At 43.2% G+C, this 21,657-nt stretch overlaps 1 protein-coding gene across 1 annotated transcript in view; it reads right to left on the bottom strand.

Moving 5' to 3' along the window:
- Nucleotides 1-18,676, bottom strand: part of ptpn4a (protein tyrosine phosphatase non-receptor type 4a) — a 67,423-nt gene extending 48,747 nt beyond the window's left edge. The window contains exon 1 of the mRNA XM_085374418.1: nucleotides 18,169-18,676. The gene's annotated coding sequence lies outside the window, so the exon portion shown is untranslated. The remainder of the gene's footprint in view (nucleotides 1-18,168) is intronic.
- Nucleotides 18,677-21,657: the final 2,981 nt, after the last annotated feature.

The raw sequence follows: 21,657 nt of genomic DNA, 5'->3' as shown, positions 1-21,657 counted from the left end.
CTTTCTTAAAATATTGAGGAGAAATAAAACATGTCATAGTCTGAGTACGGTAAAAGAAATAAATGAATTACAGTAGACATTCACACCTGGGGTTCTCTTCTTCTTGTCATGCACACACACGTCGCATTTTGTTATTTTTGCAATGGTATCAGTGGCGACTATCTCAGGTTTGAGGTTTCCTGCTTTTAGCTAACAGTGCAAATAATCATTCATCTATTCATAATGTTCATCACATACACAGCAGCATTTCTGTGTGAGAAAATTACTGAAACAATGCCAACAAATATCCTACACGTGGTTAAAAACTGATTTCATTAGCACAGGTGTTACTAAATGAACAGGTGAAAAGCAAACAATCTTAACAACAGACGAGCAAAAGTTGAAGGACGGGTCCAAAAAACAGCGCGGAAGAAAAGACAACAAAACAATGCATTAAAAATGGATAAAGATAAAAATATTAAAACAGGAAAATATGGAAGGAAACTAGAATAAAAGGAGATATAAGGGCCATAAAAGGGCACCTCAGGCTGTACGGCTGCAGACTGGATCACGCCGGGTCATCGTTTGTGCTCTGAGGCTCAGGGCCAGACGCAGGCGTCGCTTTAAAACAGATCCACAAAATCAATTGTAAACACATACAGGAAGTCAATGGAGATAAGCCAGGAGTGGGTGATGTAAAGACCACATTTGTCTGTCACCGGCACTAATGAATTAGCTGGACAACAATAAAATACCACTTAGGGTTTGTCAGAGTGGTCACTGATGTTTTAAACACACCACGGAAAGTTTGGACTGAGAATGTGAGAGGGGAGGGCCCCTGTTTATACAACAGCAGGCCCTCTGTGCAGTAATATTCTCACACACACGAGAGAGAGAGAGATGCAGGTCTGATTAAAGCTGCACATTTCTCCTTTCCTGCTGACGCCGGCGCCTTTACGTGCAACCGGGGTCGGTTTCTGAACACTCTGCAAATTTCCACCCGCATCCACCCCAACCCTGCACATTCCTGCCCCACCAGCAGGGAGGCCAGGTGTTCTATAGCAAGCGCACGCCCTCCTGCTGCAAGGCAGATAGATTAGCTCAGTGACAATGCAGCACTTCGCACGATCCTTCGAAAGATCCCAGTGATTTAAGTGGCAAACACAGCTCAACACATCTCCACACCCAAAAGCATTGAAATATAAATAAATGAGTAAATAAGCAAACTACAAGCATCTAATGTTGATATCAGTAAAACCACCGCTGACATTCACCGTGTCTCTGTGCCAAGCTGAACCCCGTTCCCTGAATCTGGTCCTGTAAGCGAGTGTGTGTTTAACAGTCTGTGGAGTCAATAAGCTGTAAGTTAATCAGCCTCTCTTCATTAAGGTGCAGAAACCCCGCTAGAAGCCAAGCACACTACAGTAGACAGGAGCAGGCTCTTTATGTATAAGCAGTGTGAGATTATCTGAACCGTGTGCGTCTGTGGCCTCATCACCAAACTCTGCTGCCACAACAATTAAGCTGACACACGTCTGAACATATTTGTTTGTGCTGCATCTGAAAATATCTTCACATGACAACTTCAGCTCAAATTCCAACAACATGCATACATTGAAAACATGAACAGATGCAGCATTAAGTGCTCCGATGCTCTGATCGTGCGAAAGCAGCTTTTGTCCAAAAACACAAAATACTGTAGTGTGAAGCTGTTAGTGGGCAGATCTTTGACTCATTAAAGTGGAAACTGCCTCAAAGTAAGTCATGGAAGTAAAAACATATTCCAAGATATTCATTTGGAGGCAGGTAAAATCTCTTTTTTTGGTAAATATTCAAATCCTAAGCCCATCGGAGCGGGCACGCTCCAATTTGTGTAACTACTTTTAAATCCCGGTACAACTGCAACCACATAAGCTAGCGCAATAATTTCTTTTGCACATAAAACCAGAGCTGCACTTACATATCATGCATTCAACTTGTCCCAGGTCGCAGTTTCCTCCCACATGTGGCTTTGCAAAAATCGCGTAAAAAGCGCTGCCAACAACTAAAACATAATCGTCCTGAAACACGCAATTCGATCAGCTGTTAATAGTACTTCCTACGTCAGTGCGAACTATCGCATGTCTGCCATTATCTGCAAAAACTGGAAGTGACCTTTCAAAGGTTTACTGGTGTTTGTAAAAGTCACGTTTGACTTTAAGCCTTTCTGTATAGTTTCTGAGAGGCTTAATTTCACTGTTGCAAATAGTTTATTTTGTTTTATTTTGATGAACATGCTGTTTTTTTGCAAATTGTGTACAATAATATTTGTTTTTGTTTTTCCTGCATTTTATAAAAATTGGTGTATCTCAAAAACGAAACTATGAAGACACTCAAAATGAATTTCCTGTGGTTGGAAACTATTTTGGGCAACTTTTTTGCATTTACAATTTTAAGGGTTACACCTCTGAAATTTCTCTTACTAGAAATAAGTGTAAAAAAACAAAAACGTTTTTTGTAGTTTACTGCACTTTTTTGCAAGCTATGCAGTTACTATGGACTTTATGCAGGCGTATTATTGAAATTTGGGATATAACGGTTGTACTGATGTATAACAACTTAAAATGCTCCCAGCTATGGCACTATAGCATGTAAAATATAAAGATAGATCCATGCTAAAATATAAAGCCTATGATAGACTTGAAAGAGTTAAAAAACAAACAAACATGTTCCTGTAGACGTTAACAAGAAGGCCAGCATAAAACGAAAAAATGGCTGCAGTTCAGTCAAACCTGTTAAAAACAAACTAATTGTTGGTCTATGGCGACTGCAGCACGTGCAGAGCTAACATAAACACCATGAACGAGAGTCGCCCATATTACCGGTCGCTCCACATATTTCTGACCCTCAGTAACAGCAGATAGCCAAAACACATACATGTGGGTCTGCAAAGCTTTGCAGAGCTGGGATTAATCCTAAAACGGTGTTAAAATGGTCGTGTAGGTGGCGATAGTTTTGTTTTCAAATACCACTTTGTAAATGAAAACGCAGATGTGAGGAGTCAGCCTGAGGCACGGGATTTTTCTTTGTCAGCTAGGAACTAACATAATGTGTCAGCCTCTCAGACGGGACGGCATGTGACAGTCAGGAAAACGACATGATTCACTTACTCCCCGTCACCCTCGGGACGAGCCTGTACTCTGTTCTCAGAAGCTGTAGCTGCTCAGGTCAAAACAGTCAAACACCAAACCAGTCACTACTCATCTCATCAAAGTTCAAACCACCTCTTTATTAGAGGTGTCCCCTTACACTACTCCAGCCTTTTCTCCAAGAAGATGCGCATGTTTTATTTTTGCTCCTTGCTGAGAACTTAATTAAACAGCGGCTGACATTCAAAATGACACAAAGGCAGCTCAGAAAACAGGAAAAGGCTTTTTGCACTGAGCACAGCCTTTAGATGCAACACTGGACGTTTCTGCAACTATTACGGCAGCTTTACCGAAATGTGACCATAATATCATATTATCAGTGTGCAGGATCATTCCCCCCCCACAGTTAATGAGTTATTAAGGTCCTATTACAAAAGAGACAAAAGGCCCTAAAGATTTATGCAAACCTGGACCTAGAGGATTCTCACCACACCAAATTATGCAAATGCAGCAAACATACAAACATCAGCACATAAACAGCCAAAATGGATATTAACGCAAAACAAGCCAGGTAGCGTAAGTGCCACTCCATATATGTGCATCCACACAACCACTCCTTTTTCTCCTTATTCCCAAGCACACCGCATTAAAAACAAAACACCTGCTGCTTTAATGCAAAACCTTCAGAACGGCTGACTCTTGCACTAACATGCACTAGCATTTCAAACCCAAACATACAGGCCTAACCCCCCGCAGCATGCATTTCATTTACAAACACAAAGGTGAGAAGCACAAAATCCAGCCACACCATTAGGTCATGCTGTAAAAACAAGCGCTACGATGGGGGCTCTGCTGATACTGAGCCCACCCTGATGATGTGCATGCAAATTAAACATCTGCATATAAATAATGTAAATAACATGAATAATACTCTTTATTTCTTGAGGACACCAGTCGAATGCTCCAAACTACACTCTGCCATCTCGCCTGTCACCCTGTCGCGACGCAGCGATGGCACCAAAGGAAAAAGCTTGAAATTGGGATGTGAGTGCAGATGTGCATGCCTTGTGTCACTCAGCTGTGGCCTGGCCTAATGCACAACAACCTCAAACCGGGTTTCACAAACTCGGGTTAAACGGTGCTTCATTTAGCCTGTTCTGCATTCGCTAGAATTTACAAAGAAAGATGAGTGCAGCCGCAGTCCTCAGCACCAACTACTGCTGTGCATCTACTGTCTATGCTTCTCTGCAGACACAGGCTTAAATCAAACAAGGGCACAAAAATTAGGTAAAGTGAAACACTTCCACTCGCCTCTTTGTTGCAGTGATGGCCAACAGTGTGAAACAGAGGGACATGCAAGCAAGATCTTCCATGCAGTCTTTAAAACATCTCAGAGGTTTTTTTTATCACATACGTGCACTTCTGAGCTAAACACCTTTAGCTTGAGCTTCTGTTCGTGGTTTCTGGTGTGTGTGTATACATCCACGTGCACAAATTCAGGATGTCCTCTGCATGCTACGTTACATTTACATGAGAATGGTTTTGTCCTTCGAGTGCTGTGGTTTAGGCTTTCGAACTCAATGTGAAGACAGGTGACAACAGGCCGGGCTGTGGCTAGTCGTACGGTAAGCGCTGAAGACACAAAACCTTAAAGGTAATTTAAATATAAGTGGGCTTGGGGGAGATCATAAAGAACTTCAAACTATTTCGATCCGCCGAAAAACAGCCAAAGGCTCTGCTGCGATACGGCCAATTCGAGCGGAAGATGTGATTCAAAAGCAGTGTTGATGATTAAACAGCTTGTTTGAATGTATTATATAGCTTAAATAACACGAAGCATGTGTGTGGGAGAGGTGTTAGGGGATGTCTCTCCACCACGGCTTGTATGAAGAGGTGAAGATGAAGAGATGGAGGTGGGTGGAACACATTGCGGTTGGTAAACAGGGCCAAAACAGGAAAGCGTGGGCCTACCTGACAGTCACCTCAGAGCCTGTAAAATGTTGCCACGCTTTAAAAAATAAGGTTAGCTGCTGGTGAAAAAATACTGAGACAGCAATTTGTTGCCTTTTTTTGCATCTCCTGAGGTGCTTTAGTTTGAATTTTTGTGTGGATGAGCCGCCTTTCAGGCCACAATCTGCTTTGCAGAAAAAAATGTGACGCATGCTTATGTGCTAAACTCAAACAGCTGATCCAAATCTGCAAGCAGCGAGTTTTTTCCCCTGAATTTTTATTTCTGCTAGCATCGCTCAAACCAGTGAACTGTAAATGTCCTGACGCAGTAGGGACAGCCTTCAGACGGCACTCGCTCGGGTTTGATGTGGAATACTGTGCGACAATAAAGCTGCAGCCGTGTCACTGATCCGAGTATTGCGATGCACGCCTGACGTACGAAAAAGAGTAAAAGAGCACTCGATTTAACCTGCCCCGCATTTATTTGATTTCACAAAAAGAGTGCAACCTGATACTTAGATGTCGGATCCTAAAAATGAGCTTCAACTTCAGAGCGAAGCTGTTGCACAAGAGAAATGACAAAAAACGGTTCTGAAAGCAACCAAGCATCTAAAAACACATGACTTCAAAGAGGCATCATATCATTTCCGATGGGTTTTTAAAGGCCGCTAATGATTTAAGGTCTTAGCGTCTGAAATGTAATGTCCCAAAAAGGATGCACATCTGTTTTTTTTAATATGTAGAAGGACTGGCTTTAATCCATACGAACACATGACTGTGGTTTTGTTTTTCTAGCTTGTTCAGTAAAGCCTCAGCTCTACGATTCTGACTCACATCCTACAACCACACACAGCTCAGTGTCAATCTAGTGCTGTTGATCAATAAAGGGTACATAAAACAATTTACCAGCTCCTCTAAAGGTCAATACAAACGAAACACGAACAGTCATATCCTAGGATACCTAATATCTAAATAAGGGGCCTGTCCTCAGCTGCAGCCACTAAAAATCAGCCTTTAATCAGCCCGAGCAACAAGCCTGAACAACCAAACCATAAAGAGAAATTACTGCCACCGCTCACCGTGGAAGTGGAAGCTTAGCCAGTTTTAATCAGTCGGTAGGTTTCTGCTCAGGGGAGTTGCAAAAAAAGCTCAGATTTATGGTCCTGTAATTAACATGTCTGAGATTAAAGTGACGAAATGTCATGTATTGTCCTCTGGCTAGAGGCTCCAGTGCTGGCAGAGAGGCCGAAAGAGAAAGAGCGGGCAGAGCGGCCATGAGTCAGCCGGAGCCAGCCCCCTGCCTCATGCTGAAATCAGAGAAACCACAAGAATGTAACAGCTTCTGTTATTATCCCTCCCTGCTGCCTCGCAGCCTGATGGCCTGCCCCAGAAAATAGCAGCGAGGCTGGCTTCTCTCTCACTCACACACTCTTGTTCTCATGTTCTCTCGATCCTCTCATTCTCAAATCTGACACACACTTTTTTCTCTCAGGCTATGGCTGTCCATTTTGTTTAGCTTTCTCTCCACACACACACACACACACACTTAAAATTTAACCGATATACGTCCAAATTTAAACACCATCTGGGTTTAATGGTATTCTGAGGAGGGTTTAAACAGCAGCAAAGTGTTTGACCACAGTTACATTGGTCTCTTTTAGCAGGATGAGTCGCAACACTGCTAACAAATGACGAGCGCAGTCGATAAATTGCATACATGCGGCACACGTGCTTTTGTCTAAAGCGGCTCACAGTAACATCATTCGACCGTCGCAGACACGAGACTTCCTTTTGTTGAAATGAAGCCGCACAGAGCCGCGTACACTCAGCAGCCTTTATGTAAAGCGTGAGGCTGACTCAGCAGCCCTTCAAACTCTCCGGTGACGAGTGTTGACCTGTTGCCTTGTTTGGCAGTTGCACAGAATTGCACCAATGCAAACAATTAGGATTAAATGGAAATCGCTCGCTATAGCCTCAATCTGTTTTCATAGATTTACTACCAAGCTTAATTTGCAGAAACAGATCTCTGCATATGAATGTGCAGAATCGGGAGACAAGGGATTTTTCCTCAAGAGTCCATGTAAATAACTAAATAGATAAAATAAAATATGGGAAGCTGTACTTTCCAAACTGGTTATAATCTGACAACTTTAGCTTTTTATTAGCTCTTTGCAAAGTATCTATACGGAGGCGTTTCATCAAATTTAAATTATGATCCTGAAAACAAGAAAACTGGGATAAAACCTTTACTTTTAAAAAGCTCTCGTGCCTCATTTTTCTAACCAATAACATCCCTTTACTGCGGTGTGCTTTCAGCCCTCTCTAAAAGTCCCAGCTCACTAACAGTTTAGCTCTGCTCAAGCCAAAATGACAGAAACACAGCATTAGGTCAATGAAACTGGACTGTGGATGGCCAGAGGCTGCCTCGTAGGCTTAAATTGCTGAAATTATATATAAATTATTCCTCAATCAGGTGTTAGCGGTACGATAACAATGTGAAAGTGAGTGGGAACAGCAGCAACTGAGCCGTGAAGTGGTAGGCCACATAAAATCTCAGACCGGGGTCAGCGGATGCTGAGCCGCACAAAGGTTACCGGCTTTCTGCAGAGTCAGGAACAGCGCATGCATAGATGTGTTGGTGGAATGGGTTTCCATGGCGACCAGCTGCACACAAGCCTTACATCACCGAGCGCAATGCAAGGTGTCATATACAGCGGTGTAAAGACGCAGCCACTGGATTCTAGAGCAGTAAAGACGTGTTCTCTGGAGCGACCAATCACGCTTCTCCCTCTGGCAATCTGATGGACGAGTCTGGGATTGGTGGATGCCAGGACAACGGTACTTGCCTGGCTGCGCTGCTAAGTGTAAAGTCTGGTGGAGGAGGGATTTATGGTGTTTTTCAGGAGTGGGGCTCAGCCCATTAGGTGCAGTGAAAGGAACAAAGTGCACAAAGCATGATCCTGAAAGACAAGGATGAGCAAGTCTGGTGAGGAAGAACTTGACTGGCCTGCACAAAGTCCTGACCTCAACCTGACAGAAGACCTTTGGGATGAACTGAAACGCCGATCCAGGCTGTCCAACATCAAGGTGTGACCTCACAAATGCTCTTCTGGGAGAAAGTCCTGTAAACACTCCTAAACCTTGTGGCAAACCTTCCTAGAAGAGTTGAAGCTGTTACAGCCAATCATATTAAACCCTGTGGATTAAGAATGAGATGACACTCGAGTTCATGTGTGTGTGAAGGCATACGAGTAAATAGTTTTGATGTGTGTACTTAGTGTATGCCAGCTATAATCGGGGTTTATTGTTTTTTGTTTGTTTGTGACAAAGTCGGCTCTTTGAAGGGACCGTTTCTATCCTCGGGCTTTGAGTCCAGCTGAGAAAGGCTGCGGAGGCCCGGGAATAAACAAAGGAGCGCAGCAACTTAAGCATGTTGACATCCCCATCGCTGTCGTCCCTGCATCGACTCATATACACAGTGAAAACATTTTCACAGCACAAATTTATAAATTTACATTTGGCACAAGCCATCTGCTGGCTAAAACTGACCAAATTACAGAGAGAGAATTTACAAACAGCTTTGTCTTGGACAAGCTGGTCCTGTGGAATATGATTCAAGACCAACGAGGATTTTTTTGGACAGAAAACAGGCCTGACGGTGAGGAAATAAGTAGCACGAAGTAAAAATAGTAATGTCCCAGGTTTTCAAACTCCTCTTTTAGTGAGTGTTTAGGTTGGATACGGAATCACTCCGGGCTTCCTCGACAGACCTCCAACAACAACAAGCAGCGGATAAAACCAGGTTTTACCATGTAAACCGTTGACGTTCCAGTAATAAGCCCGTCAAGTGCAGCACAAAAATAACGCTGCATGTCTGAAAAAAGATGGCATAAGACTGAAAAGTTGGAGATGTTAACTATGTCACCAAAATAACAGCACTCTTACTGTCACTAAGGTAGGCTAAATATCTCCTATGACCCGTTCTCATTACTTTTAAAATAGCTCAAAACATTATATTCAGGATAAACATTACAACGGGCTAAATTTGGGATTTTGCAACTCAGTCACGTCAAAATTCCCTTTGTCTACAGAGGAAGTACAAAAGCCCAGAAGCCCTTCAATGCAGTTTTTACATCGAGGGCACAGCAGAAAAAGAGCAATCCATTTTTGGCTCTGACCCACTGTTCTTAAGCAACTGTGTCCTCTGACCCCCCGAGGTATTCAAGGCTCTTTAAGCAGCTGTTTCAAAGGCAGACCTGAGGATCTGAAGGTGACACGCACACACCGAGCTCAGGTTGCACAGGTGGCAGGTTAAAATGGGCACGTGGCAATCGATCTACAACTCAAATGTTCATTGGCTTGTATGTGTAAGCGCACACGTGTCTACCTGCTGCTGGGTTAAATGGATGTGGGATGGAGGAGAGTGAAGGAAAACACAAGTCTGAACAAGCACTGGAACATAACCAGGGAGTCAGCTGTGCTCACATACCTGAGGATAGTAAACACGGGGGTGGGGCAGCACTGAAGAGGAATCCTGATAATAATGTTAGGATGTAGCAGTTTTACTCATAAACTGGTATAAAACTTCATTTTGCCAGGGCAAACTTGAATTACATTTCTTCTGCTCGCTCCAGAGCGCTCTCCAAATTCAACAGACAACTTCCCCAAAACGTCAGATATGATTATCTCACCGGTGCAGCAGTTTTACAAAGACGTTCCCAAAACGCAGCATATTGAGGGCATCGCGGCGTTATTACCCACAAGTACGATTAACATCGCATTTTCTAACTGGTTTGACAAAGTTTGCCAACACTCCCGATAATTTGAACGACAGCAGTCTGAACAAGAAGACTGCAGAGAGGTAGACAGATAAATAAATAACGAGCACAATCATCTACAACTGGTTCTAGACACCCAATAGCTGCATTAGATGAGTACCTCCCCGGTAATACTTGGACTGTTCTAGAAGGAGTTCAGTTCATTTTTTGAGTTTATTTATGGAAAGGATCACAGGAAGTTCCTGGTATTTCAGAGCTATAAGGTTACCGGTATTGGTAAACTCATGAATGTAACCAATAAGAACAAACATCAATTCACACATTAGACACGCCCACTCATGCCAGGAAGTCACCCTCTTTCCTTTCTGTCTCCACACCTATCAAACGGTCATTTCTCTGTTTATGCCTGTTTATCCATCTCAAGTGATCAGTGGCTGTACGAAGATTTACATGTATCCAAGTAATTCTGTCTCACAGCTATAATCTCACCCTCTAATTGGGCTCCCTGTGAAACAGTTTCCAGGCCGTTCGACTGGTTTATCTGTCTTGTTGCCCAAAGTCGTCGTGTCTCAGGCTGGTTTAAATTGGCCTCAGCCTTTCAGGGAGTCAGTCTGGCCTTTCGGAGAGGTTCAAACGTTGCGAAGGAAAGAGGTGAGCTGGGTTTCTAACACAAGACTAAATGAGAGCAGCTGTACTGTCAAAGCAAGGCAGCCCCATCATTGCTTTATTTCCATCATCTTTGTTTTCATAATTGTTAGAAATCATAATTTTAATTGAATAGGATTTTTGATAAATTGTACAGCCCTATTAGAACACACAGATGACTCATAATAGGGCCAATAAAGGATGCTGAATTACAATAGACTCCTCGAGTCACAATGTTTCCAAAGTCTACAGCAGTGTGGGTGTCAGAACACAGTGAATCACGTTGAAGACGGTAAGAAGACAGAAAAGTTTGTGTTTCCAGCGCATTATTTTTTTCCATATTTTCATTCTGTGGTCCTCCATAACAACGGGTATGATTCCAAAACTCAGTCCTACCTGTACGCAAACACATTACTGTCCAAAATCCTCAAGTACCTTTTTCTTTTTTTAAAACAGGATCCTCTCCTAAAGCCATTAAAACACACAAAATTTGGAACAAGTCTGAAGAACCGTTACAAATCATCCTCATACGTTTGGTTTAGATGCGTTTTCACTTCTGGGAAAAGCTCAGTTTGGTATAAGTGAACATGCTGCCTGGGTAGAGCACGCAGGATGCAGCGAGAAGACCACATACTTGCAGAGTATTACCTGCACTATTCTTATATTAGACAAGACCAGTCATCACACAGACTTTTAATTAGGGCGCTGGCAGATTAAAGGCTGTATCGGGCATTTGCGTTCTTCTCCGTCAACTAATGCCAAGAACAGTTTAGGGATGCAGTGAAGGGAGGCTTTTCATGAGATCTTTATCCCTTGAAGTCTCATCCTAGGGCCTCCGCTGGGAAAAAAAGGACTGTGGATGATCCAGGCCGGCTTGATGTGATGATACAGCACGACAGCCACTTAAAGCTTCCAGATCATCCAACAAAGACAAAGCTTAGACTTTGCTTCAACTTACATGCTGTGAATAACGGAACATTTTGACCACCTTTGTAAAAGTAAACGTTTGATTTGTGATGGTTATTTTTTGCATGCCAACCTCAGTTCAAAGACAGTTACTACTTACTCAAATATCAGCGATTGCTCTGATTGAACCCTAAAAATGAACCTGTCTGCATTTCTGCAAACAATAATTTTATCACCTAATAGATACTTTCGAAATGTGTCCATCGGTGATGTCCTGTTTTATTTGTCCATTAGCCTGCAGGATAAGTAAGTGTTACATTTAGAATATATCTGGATGTCTTTTAAATAACTCAAATGGATTAATTAAAGATTAAAATCATCATAATTTTCAATTCATTCTCCTCAACTAAGCAATGGAGTAATCGATGCAGCTCTATGAGGCATTAATTGCGTTTGCCTAAGCAGTAGGGAGTCTGCATCCACCTCCCCTTCGCCTGGACAGCATGCTGCTCCAGCTAATCAAACCATTATGACCCCCCCGCTAAGTGAGAGCACCATTATCATAATATGCAGTTTCACCTGATTAGTTATGCGTGACTCAAGCACACCGAAGCTGGACAAAGAATAAGATTTCTCAGAAGTAAATCAAACATGGCCAACAAAATATATCATGAAGAACCGCTACAACACCTGCATCCAGTCATAACATACAGCATTCATTTGCAAATAATATTCAGTGCAAGAACAGCTACACCCAATCCACAAGGCAGCTTTTATTTTTGTCCCGCTGTTCACAAGCAGACAATTATTATTTTTAGTCTGGGATTTCGATTTTGAAAAACTCGTGCATGTCAACCTCCCGCTTTACTTTCCATTGATATTCAGACAAGATGTCTAAAAGCCAGTCACACTCATCCACCATTTGATAACTCGTTCGTCGCAGCATATCAAAAACAAAAATCTGTGTCATTGTAAATGTGCCGCTATCCGCTTTCCATTTTGGAAGTTTGGATCTGCCGAGGCACCTTCATCCTGGCGTCCTGTAGCTGTGGTATCTCGCGCCAAATAAACACAGCTGTGTTTGGAGCTCGGGAGACGGTTTTCGCTAAAAAGTCGTGCCATATCCGCCCAAGCAACAGACCACTAACTAGCTGCCTTTCTGAGAGATATCTGGCTGGATATTTGTGTGAATGAATGGCTGCTGGTTCACTTGTGCACAGCCAGTCTGACAGACTAAAGGAAGTTCAGTCCAGCGCGATAATGCTGACGGCGTACGGGTAACTGCAGAAAGCTGGCATGATACTCCAAAGTGAAACGGCCAAACTCTGTGGATCAATGGTTAAACTTCCATTTCATGTGTGCAAACAGGACTGCGAGCTGTCCAAAGGGTCATAACGAAAGGTTGCTGGTCCTCTTGGCTAAACATGAACAGGGCTGTGAGCAAAAGGTCACAGGAAGCTGGTGTCAATCAAATAAAGAAGGCAAAAATGACAATAACTACATATATGGCCTCAAAATGTTTCGAGTTTTACACAAAGTTTCTGACGGGCTTTTTCACAGCGTTTCTGGCAACATTTCCAAGCCTACTTATCTGAGGCTTGCAAATGCTAGCATCTTTAAAGCATGATAACGTATCTTGCCTGCAGCACCCAGCCAGCAATCTTCTTACCAATACTCTCAGTTAGCAGCAACACTAAGCTGTCAGCGTGGAGAAGCACCACGCTGAGAGAAAGGGTGTGCTTTCCAACGTTGAGACTAACAAGAGCAGGCAGCCGGACGAGGAGAGGAGGAGGGAAGGAAGCAGAAGAAAATAAGGAAAGGACAAAAGGAGACGGCGAGGATGGAAGAAATGCTGGAAAGATAAAGTCAGACGGACGTTCCCCTGAACAGACATGACTTTATGACAGTACAGAAACTCAGCATCAAGTCCTCAAGAATTGTTCAGTTTTCTAGGCTCTTTAAAATCACATTTCCCCAACACTCTGCTGCTCCCAGCCCAACCCTGACTGTACACATAACAAGAACAGCTGACCTTTGGCCAAACTGCTAGGTGGGCTGGTTTATGACCTATGTTTAACCGAGGGGCTGACATCTTTATGCACCTTCCCTGTAGTTACAGAAATGGTGTGATGATAAATTGACAATGAGAGGACTAATCAAGCTGAAATAGATGCAAATCTGCTGCACTTTCGACCTCCGCGCGTCACTTTTTTCTGACTTATGTGCAACACTTGTGCTGGTGGTTACTCTGGCAATCACCAGCACAAGCATTTTGTGATCCTCATCCATATCACTGGCTTGTTTTGATTGTCACACAGCATGAGAGGTTGACGTAGTTGTCATTTTGTTGACAATAAAGCTCCCGAGTGAAATTAAACAGCCTTATGCTCACATGGATACGCTTATGCACTCACTGCAGTAAAAAGCCCATCAGATATTTAAAGTCTTATTGAACAATAGAAAATTATGAGCAAAATAAATGCGTTGCAAACTCTAATGATAATCATAACATATGTTTAATATCTGTTTTTTTCATCTTGGCTCATGTAAATCATGAAGTTTAGCCATGTAAATATTGTCATCGGCCAGAAGGGTGGCACGCTCTCTGTTCGCTCAGCCAGAGTCGTGCACGCATTCTGCTGCGTCTTCTCTTTTTCTTTCTTTTTTTGCAGAACAAACCATAGAGCGTGCACACACATGCATGCACGCACACACACACACACACACACACGCACAGCTGTGGCCAAGCGCTTGTTCTGTTTCTGCTCTATTGTTCGACATCTTGTAAATTTCCACCAGGAGGATGATGGGAAATAATCCGAGAGGAATTTTTGTTGTACTCTTGCAAATATTGACCCTGCAGCATCTCCAGTCTTCCAATCTATGATTAAACCTCTGAGTTTTGACACACCGTCTTCAGGCTTAAGTTTTCTCCAAGTCTTTTCAAAGCCTTCCAGTCTGTGGCGCCCATAAATGCATAAATTATAGTTTGCCTCCTCATCACATTCACTGAATCATTCACAAATCTGAGCAGGTTACCTGGGGATCTGATCATTCCTGACACCAAAGGTGCTCCCGCGGGAGCCCCCTGCCCTCTGCTAGCAGGTGCAGTTTATCCCAATTACCCTTGCCACACCTGTACCCCTTATGTCTTTCTCCTCCTCGCACACACACACCCTCCTAATGTACACCGCAGGGATGGCAGGTTCAGGTGTGGCGCTCAAGTAAAGCAGGGCTGTTGCCGCAGGCGATCTAAGCTCCACCAACTGTGTCTATCCGCTGCTTAAACCTCTTCAGATTCGGGCAGAGCAGACGGGGTCAAAGCAGGATTCTCCTCAGAACACCGCTCATGAATTTATAATGTGTATAAAAATAAAAACGATGAGTGCATTTTTATTTTATGGAAGCAAACTTTGCTCTGCTGTACTTAGTCGTATTTAGATGCTAACACAGCCACGGCACAGCACCCACTCCCACTGTGTGCACCAGCGTTCGGGGTGGGATTCTGCTTCGTGATTATGGATTGTCCGGTAAACGGATGGACACTCGCATCTTCAGCTCAAACCCCATCGTGGTTTGGCTTGTTTTCAAAGCAGTATCACATATTTACGTTTCATATTTAAAACTAAATCTTGCTACCTGCAATTCATAACAAAACCAGCATCAGTTGCAGTACTAATGACTGCACAAGCCAGCAAGTCTCTAATGCCAAATAATCCTTGCTTCCACGGCTTAACACGATATGGTCGCAATCAACAGCCTGGAATACTGTCCCAAATAAAAATGTGATGCATGACAGGCCTAATTCCCAGGATAAGTAGTTCAGCTCCAGAAACTAGCAGCCTGAGCAGGGATTCCCACATGGATTCAGGTCAAGACCAACACCAAACAGCAGCTCGCATACATTTCTGGACAGCAATCTGTTACCTTTTTTTGGAGGGGACAAAAACACACAGAAACGCTCCTGTCGAAACAGCTCTGTGTCTAATACATGTAAGTCATGTGTTGTATGCCAGCCTGCCCTTAAATCTAAACATGAAATAGTCCCAAAAAATAAATACATAAAAAAGAGCTCATGGACATGACTTCTCCTTTTTCCCCCCCAAAGCCAGTCAGCATGACTTTGACATGTATTTCAATAGGAAGCATGTTTTGTAACTACAGCTGTTGTCTAGTATCAGCCGGCTTATTTAGAGGGTCCTGTTTCCCTGGCAACTAAGAAAGAAACCTAAAACCTAACCCATTAGCTAATCCTAATCCAGTAATTTTAGTACTTCTAAAGCCTAAACCTCAGGAGTAGTTTTTCTTGTCTAAGTATAACTCCATTCCTTTAATTCCAAAACCCAACAATGGACTTCCTAAAGATGATTAATAAAGTACTTCAAATAACAATTGAAAATCTGTCCATATTTGTGCAGATTAAACAAATATGTAAGACTGCTTTCTTCCATTTGTGCAATATCTCTAAAATTAGAAATATCCTGTCTCAGAGTGACGCTGAAAAACTAGTTCATGCATTTATTACTTCCAGGCTGGACGACTGTAATTCATTATTATCAGGATGTCCTAAAAACTCCCTGAAAAGCCTTCAGCTAATCCAAAAATGCTGCAGCAAGAGTCCTGACAGGGACTAGAAAGAGAGCAGATTTCTCCTGTTTTGGCTTCCTGTTAAATCCAGAATTCAAAATCCTGCTCCTCACATACAAGGTCTTAAATAATCAGGCCCTGTCTTATCTTAATGACCTTGTAGTACCATATCACCCTATTAGAGCACTTCGCTCTCGCTCTGCAGGCCTACTTGTTGTTCCTCGAGTATTTAAAAGTAGAATGGGAGGCAGAGCCTTCAGTTTTCAGGCCCCTCTTCTGTGGAACCAGCTTCCAGTTTGGATTCAGGAGACAGACACTATCTCTACTTTCAAGATTAGGCTTCAAACTTTCCTTTTTGCTAAAGCATATAGTTAGGGCTGGACCAGGTGACCCTGAATCCTCCCTTAGGTATGCTGCAATAGGCGTAGGCTGCTGGGGGACTCCCATGATGCGCTGAGTCTTTCTTCTTCACTCACTATGTGCTTATACACCTCTCAAGTTATTATTAATCTCTGGCTCTCTTCCACAGCATGTCTTTTGTCCCATCTCTCTCCCATCCCCACCAAGCAGTCGTGGCAGATGGCCGCCCGTCCCTGAGCCTGGCTCTGCTGGAGGTTTCTTCTTGTTAAAAGGGATTTTTTCCTTCCCACAGTCACCAAGTGTTAACTCATAGGGAGTTGTCTGATTGTGGGGTTTTTCTCTGTATGTATTATTGTAGGGTCTTTAACTTACAATATAAAGCACCTTGAGGTGACTGTTGTTGTGATTTGGCGCTGTGCAAATATAACTTAATTGAATTATGGGATTGTAGTTGTGCTGTCTGGTGTGAGCAGAGGAGGCTCTCTCACCAAACCCCCCAAATATGCACTTTGTTACTCTTTAAAAGAGTGAAAACATTCACATTGCGTACATGGACACAAATCAGTACATATACGACCATCATACAAAATTTCATGTGCAGGAACACAAAACAGACTGAATGCAATGACAGTTTCACGAACTGCTATATGACTCTGCTGTTTATGCACAGTATGCCGTGCAGGTTGGATGCCTGGGTTTGTTTTGGAGAACACTGAGCCCAGCTCCTGGTTCCCATTCAGAGGACATCACTCTAAAGTCATGTCACAGTTTAGTCAGGGAGCGAAGGGAGACGGAGACACGGTCAGATAAACAGCACAGAGCAGGGTACATATGATCTCAGCAGCGGCAGCAGACTGGGGAGCAGCAGGCAGCAGAGGAACCGACTGCGACCCAAAGATGTGGCACGGATGGTGGGGGATTACGTCATCGAAAAAATGAGGACGCCTCATCCCAGCGAACCCCCTTACATCCATTACATTAAAACCTTACCGATCAGCACATCATCTCCATCATTTTATTCACATTAAAAAATAAAAAAAAAGAATAAATACGAATGCACGGGCTGCGTCTCAGCAGCTCGTCCACGCAGGCCCCCCTCCCGTGACATTTCAGGAATGTGACATGTACACAAACGCTGCTTCACCAACAATTATTTAGCAACGATTGACCAAAAACACACAACCAGCTCTGTGGTCGCTGAATGCACCAAGCTACACGTTAAAATAAATCCACGGAGCCCGTCAAACAACACACGGGACGCAGGAACCGTGTAATAAGCGCTCACTGGTGCCTATCGCTCGATAAGAGGTGTGTGCCATATTTAAAGCCACAACATTAAATGACGCCGCGCTGGTTCCAGAGAGCTCTAACTGCTCATTAAAGGGCTTATTGTGCGCTGTCCGGTGACTGGCAGATAAACGAGCCGTTTATCTTAACACATGAAACGGATCCGGGGAGGCTGCTAACAAAGTTTCATTGATTAAATAAGCCTTTAAATGCGCACTAATGTTGCGCACATTGGATCAGCTTGTAAGCTGCGAGATATCGAATGAGCTAAGAAACAGCTAGCAAGCTACACAACCGCTGGCTATTAAGGCTGTGGGAGAAAATGTGTATGTGCTGGGGCTTTTTATGAGATTCCACTGAACAAACACAAGCGCAGTTGCAAAACGTGCCTTTTGAAACAGCGCTCTCCCGCTGTTATTTCGCAATTCTGGCTATTTAGTGTGTGCGGGAACAACTTGGATAAAAGTGACAGCGCTAAGCTAGCTAGCTAACCCGCGTCAGCTGGCTCCAAGAGGGGGGGAAAAGCTGTGACTGAGCGTCTTTCTTACCGTCATAAACTGCTCCAGGGGCGTCCAGTTTTTAAGGAATACAATTTTTGTTATGTGAGGAAATGGTCTGTGTATACAGGGGGGGTGGGGGGGCAACAGAGCCCGAACATCCAAGATCAGTCCAGCCGCTGCCGATAAAATCCAGGCGACATCTTTATCACAGCGCTCATCAGTGGCTCAGAGTTCCGCGCTGATTCACGCACATCCATCCAGCAGAGAGGGGCCTCCTCCGGGCTCGACCATGCGACTGGCTCGGCGACGACGGATAATCCACAGGACAGGACCCCCAGCGGTAACCATTGGCTAGACGCGGGGACCAGCAGTCATTTCAGGCCGACGGAATGAGAAAATAATCCCACGCATGCACCGAAACAAAGAGTGAACGTTTCAGGCGCGAAGAAAGCCGCACATTAAAGCCGCAAATTAGGAAAATGTTGCGTTTCTGAGTTTCCCAGCACGAGCCTGTGCGCTGTTGTCAGCACTCCCCGCTGTCTCCGCAGCTGCTTTGCCTGTCTGCCCTGCAGCACAGCGGCGACGTAATTGCGCAAAGCGAACGCACAGGGGCGGGGCCACGCGTCGCACACAGGTAGCAGTGCCGCAAAATCTGACGCTTTTCACCCCGTTAAAGTCTGAACCGTGACAAAGTTACCAGAAAATTCAGTGTTCTTCGAACCCTCCGACTTTTTTTGATGAATGAAATATAAATTTGCGTAAACAACTTTTAATTTGAATCGCATTTTCTACATCCGGCATTTTTTTAAACGTGTTGCTTAAAACGTGCTGGTGATCAAAGAGTCTCAAAAACTGACTTATCAGATATGATACACTAAGGGGTTAAGGGAGGGCGTAATAACCAAAACGTTTGTTGAAGGCAATACCATGCCATAGAGCGGGGGTGTCAAACATAAGGCCCGGGGCCAGTATCGGACTCCAGCCCGTTGGACTGCTTTGGAAAACGTGAAGGAGATACATTTTGAACTTCTAACTGTATTTTGAAAGGTTTTGCAGCTTTTCCTAATGATAAAGATCTCCCCCATTCCTATTCACACTAACCCAGTGTAAATAAAGTGATAGTTAAATTACAGAAAAGGTCTTGTTTTTCGCAAACTAATAAAGATTTGTTGTTTATTTTTTATTTTGGTGATTTCAAATTTTTAAAAAAAAAAAGTTTTCTGTCATTTAAGAAAAACTTTCTATATTATGATGACAGGACAGTCTGGACAATGAAATACCAGAGCTTTTTCTGCAATTTTGCACATTTATTTCTTACAAGTTAAGCCCAAAGAGCCATGCTGACAGATTTCTTTCATTTACTACAGCATCATTTCTTTATCATGAACAAAAACTCAGACATACTGCTGAAATTACAATTCTTTTTCCTATATTAAAATAGCTACAGAAAGGGGAGTTCCACTGTTCCAGCCCATTTAGATCAAAGTAGGCTTTATGTGGCTCACAGAGTAAAATGACTTTGAATGGTCCTCAGTTTCTTTTCAGCTAGTGTAACATTAAAGGGTCAGCTTGTTTGCCAGTTAACCAGAAGTTGGCCTCATGGTAGACAGCTTCAGCGAAGAACTGAAGCTGTCTACCATGTCTGTTAATAGATTGATGGAAATTGGTGTGAGACACGTCAACTTTTATGCATCTCAAACATGTTTCCTGTATATTATCTTTAACCATTTTTCTTTCATCTACTTCATATTAATGTGTTTCAAAGTACAATAAGTTTGACCGCGTTTTACCAAACACAATACTGACAGAAGTGTACTCTCTACAATTAGTTTCAGCTGTGAGGTTTCCATGGACACAGTAAAAATGGACAAAGCTCTGGTTTTTTTAGTGTTTATTGAACCTTCTGACAAATAAAAAAAAAAATCAATATTAATTTCCATAAATGAGTTTTATTATGTATCATATCTGCTACCAGCTTTTATTTTCCAGTTTATTACTTGAAACCATAAAGTGCAATTAATTTATGTTTATCCGAGGGGAAAAATCACACAGATGATGTAGAAATCTTAAAACATACAAAAACTCACATATCAAATGTGATACAGCCCAACTAATGTCGGGCAAAAACCTCCACTGTCATTGACATAAGGAGATGACACGTAATAATGTTTATCATAGAATGTTGGGAATAAAGTAACATGTGTCAAATATGTTTCTGAAGTTTAAGTTTTTCTTAATTGTAACTGCAGCATAAGTTGTTATAATGACGACTCCTGAACGCTTGGCCCTATAACAGAACAATCAGCATTTTACGTAGCGGCAAATCACACTAAAAGTCACCTCAAGGCCCTTTACATTGTAAGGTAAAGACCCTACAATAATACAAAGAAAAGCCCAACAGTCAGATGACTGGGCAGCTGGCGACAGTGGGAAGGAAAAGCTCACCTTTATCAGGAAGAAATGTCTGGCAGAACCAGGCTCAGAGAGGGGGACAGGACAAAAGACACATTGTGGAAGAGAGCCAGAAATTAATAATAACCAATGTTTAAATGCAGAGTTTTATATTGCATTAAAATAAATAAATAAAAAAAAAAAATTATATATATCTAAGGGAGAGAGATAGGGTGATATATATATATATATATATATATATATATATATATATATATATATATATATATATATATATACCATAGTGGTGGTAGACAAACAGAAGAAGATGGCCGTAGTGATCGATGTAGCGGTTCCGAATGACAGCAATATCAGGAAGAAGGAACACGAGAAGCTGGAGAAATACCAAGGGCTCAGAGAAGAGCTCGAGAGGATGTGGAGGGTGAAGGTAATGGTGGTCCCCGTGGTAATCGGAGCACTAGGTGCGGTGACTCCCAAGCTAGGCGAGTGGCTCCAGCAGATCCCGGGAATAACATCGGAGATCTCTGTCCAGAAGAGCGCAGTCCTGGGAACAGCTAAGATACTGCGCAGGACCCTCAAGCTCCCAGGCCTCTGGTAGAGGACCCGAGCTTGAAGGATAAACCGCCCGCAGGGGCGTGCTGGGTGTTTTGTTTTTATATATATATATATATATATATATATGTATATATATATATGAGCCAGCTGAGGTGGTTCGGGCATCTGACAAGGATGCCCCCTGGGCGCCTCCTGGGTGAGGTGTTCCAGGCATGTCCCACCGGGAGGAGGCCCCGGGGCAGACCCAGGACACGCTGGAGAGATTATATATCTCGGCTGGCCTGGGAACGCCTTGGTATTCCCCCGGATAAGCTGGAGGAGGTGGCTGGGGAGAGGGAGGTCTGGGCCTCTTTGCTTAGGCTGCTGCCCCCGTGACCCGGCCTCGGATAAAGCGGATGAAGATGGATGGATGGATATATAGGTGGTTCTGCATACCTGAAATGCATTTGATGTCTCTATTTTTCTGTATACATACTGATAAATTGCACCAGGAGTAAGTGCCCGACCCCTTAACTTGCACACAAACAAACACAAACAAAGCTTTTCCACCTTCCATGTTTGCTCTGCAGG

This window comes from Diplotaxodon limnothrissa, linkage group LG16 (genome assembly GCF_057381915.1).
Source record: "Diplotaxodon limnothrissa isolate DT_005_m linkage group LG16, D_limnothrissa_male_GT1.1, whole genome shotgun sequence".
Lineage (NCBI taxonomy): Eukaryota > Metazoa > Chordata > Actinopteri > Cichliformes > Cichlidae > Diplotaxodon > Diplotaxodon limnothrissa.
The sequence above is the reverse complement of the archived record's forward strand: the minus strand, read 5'-3'. Positions and strand labels throughout refer to the sequence as shown.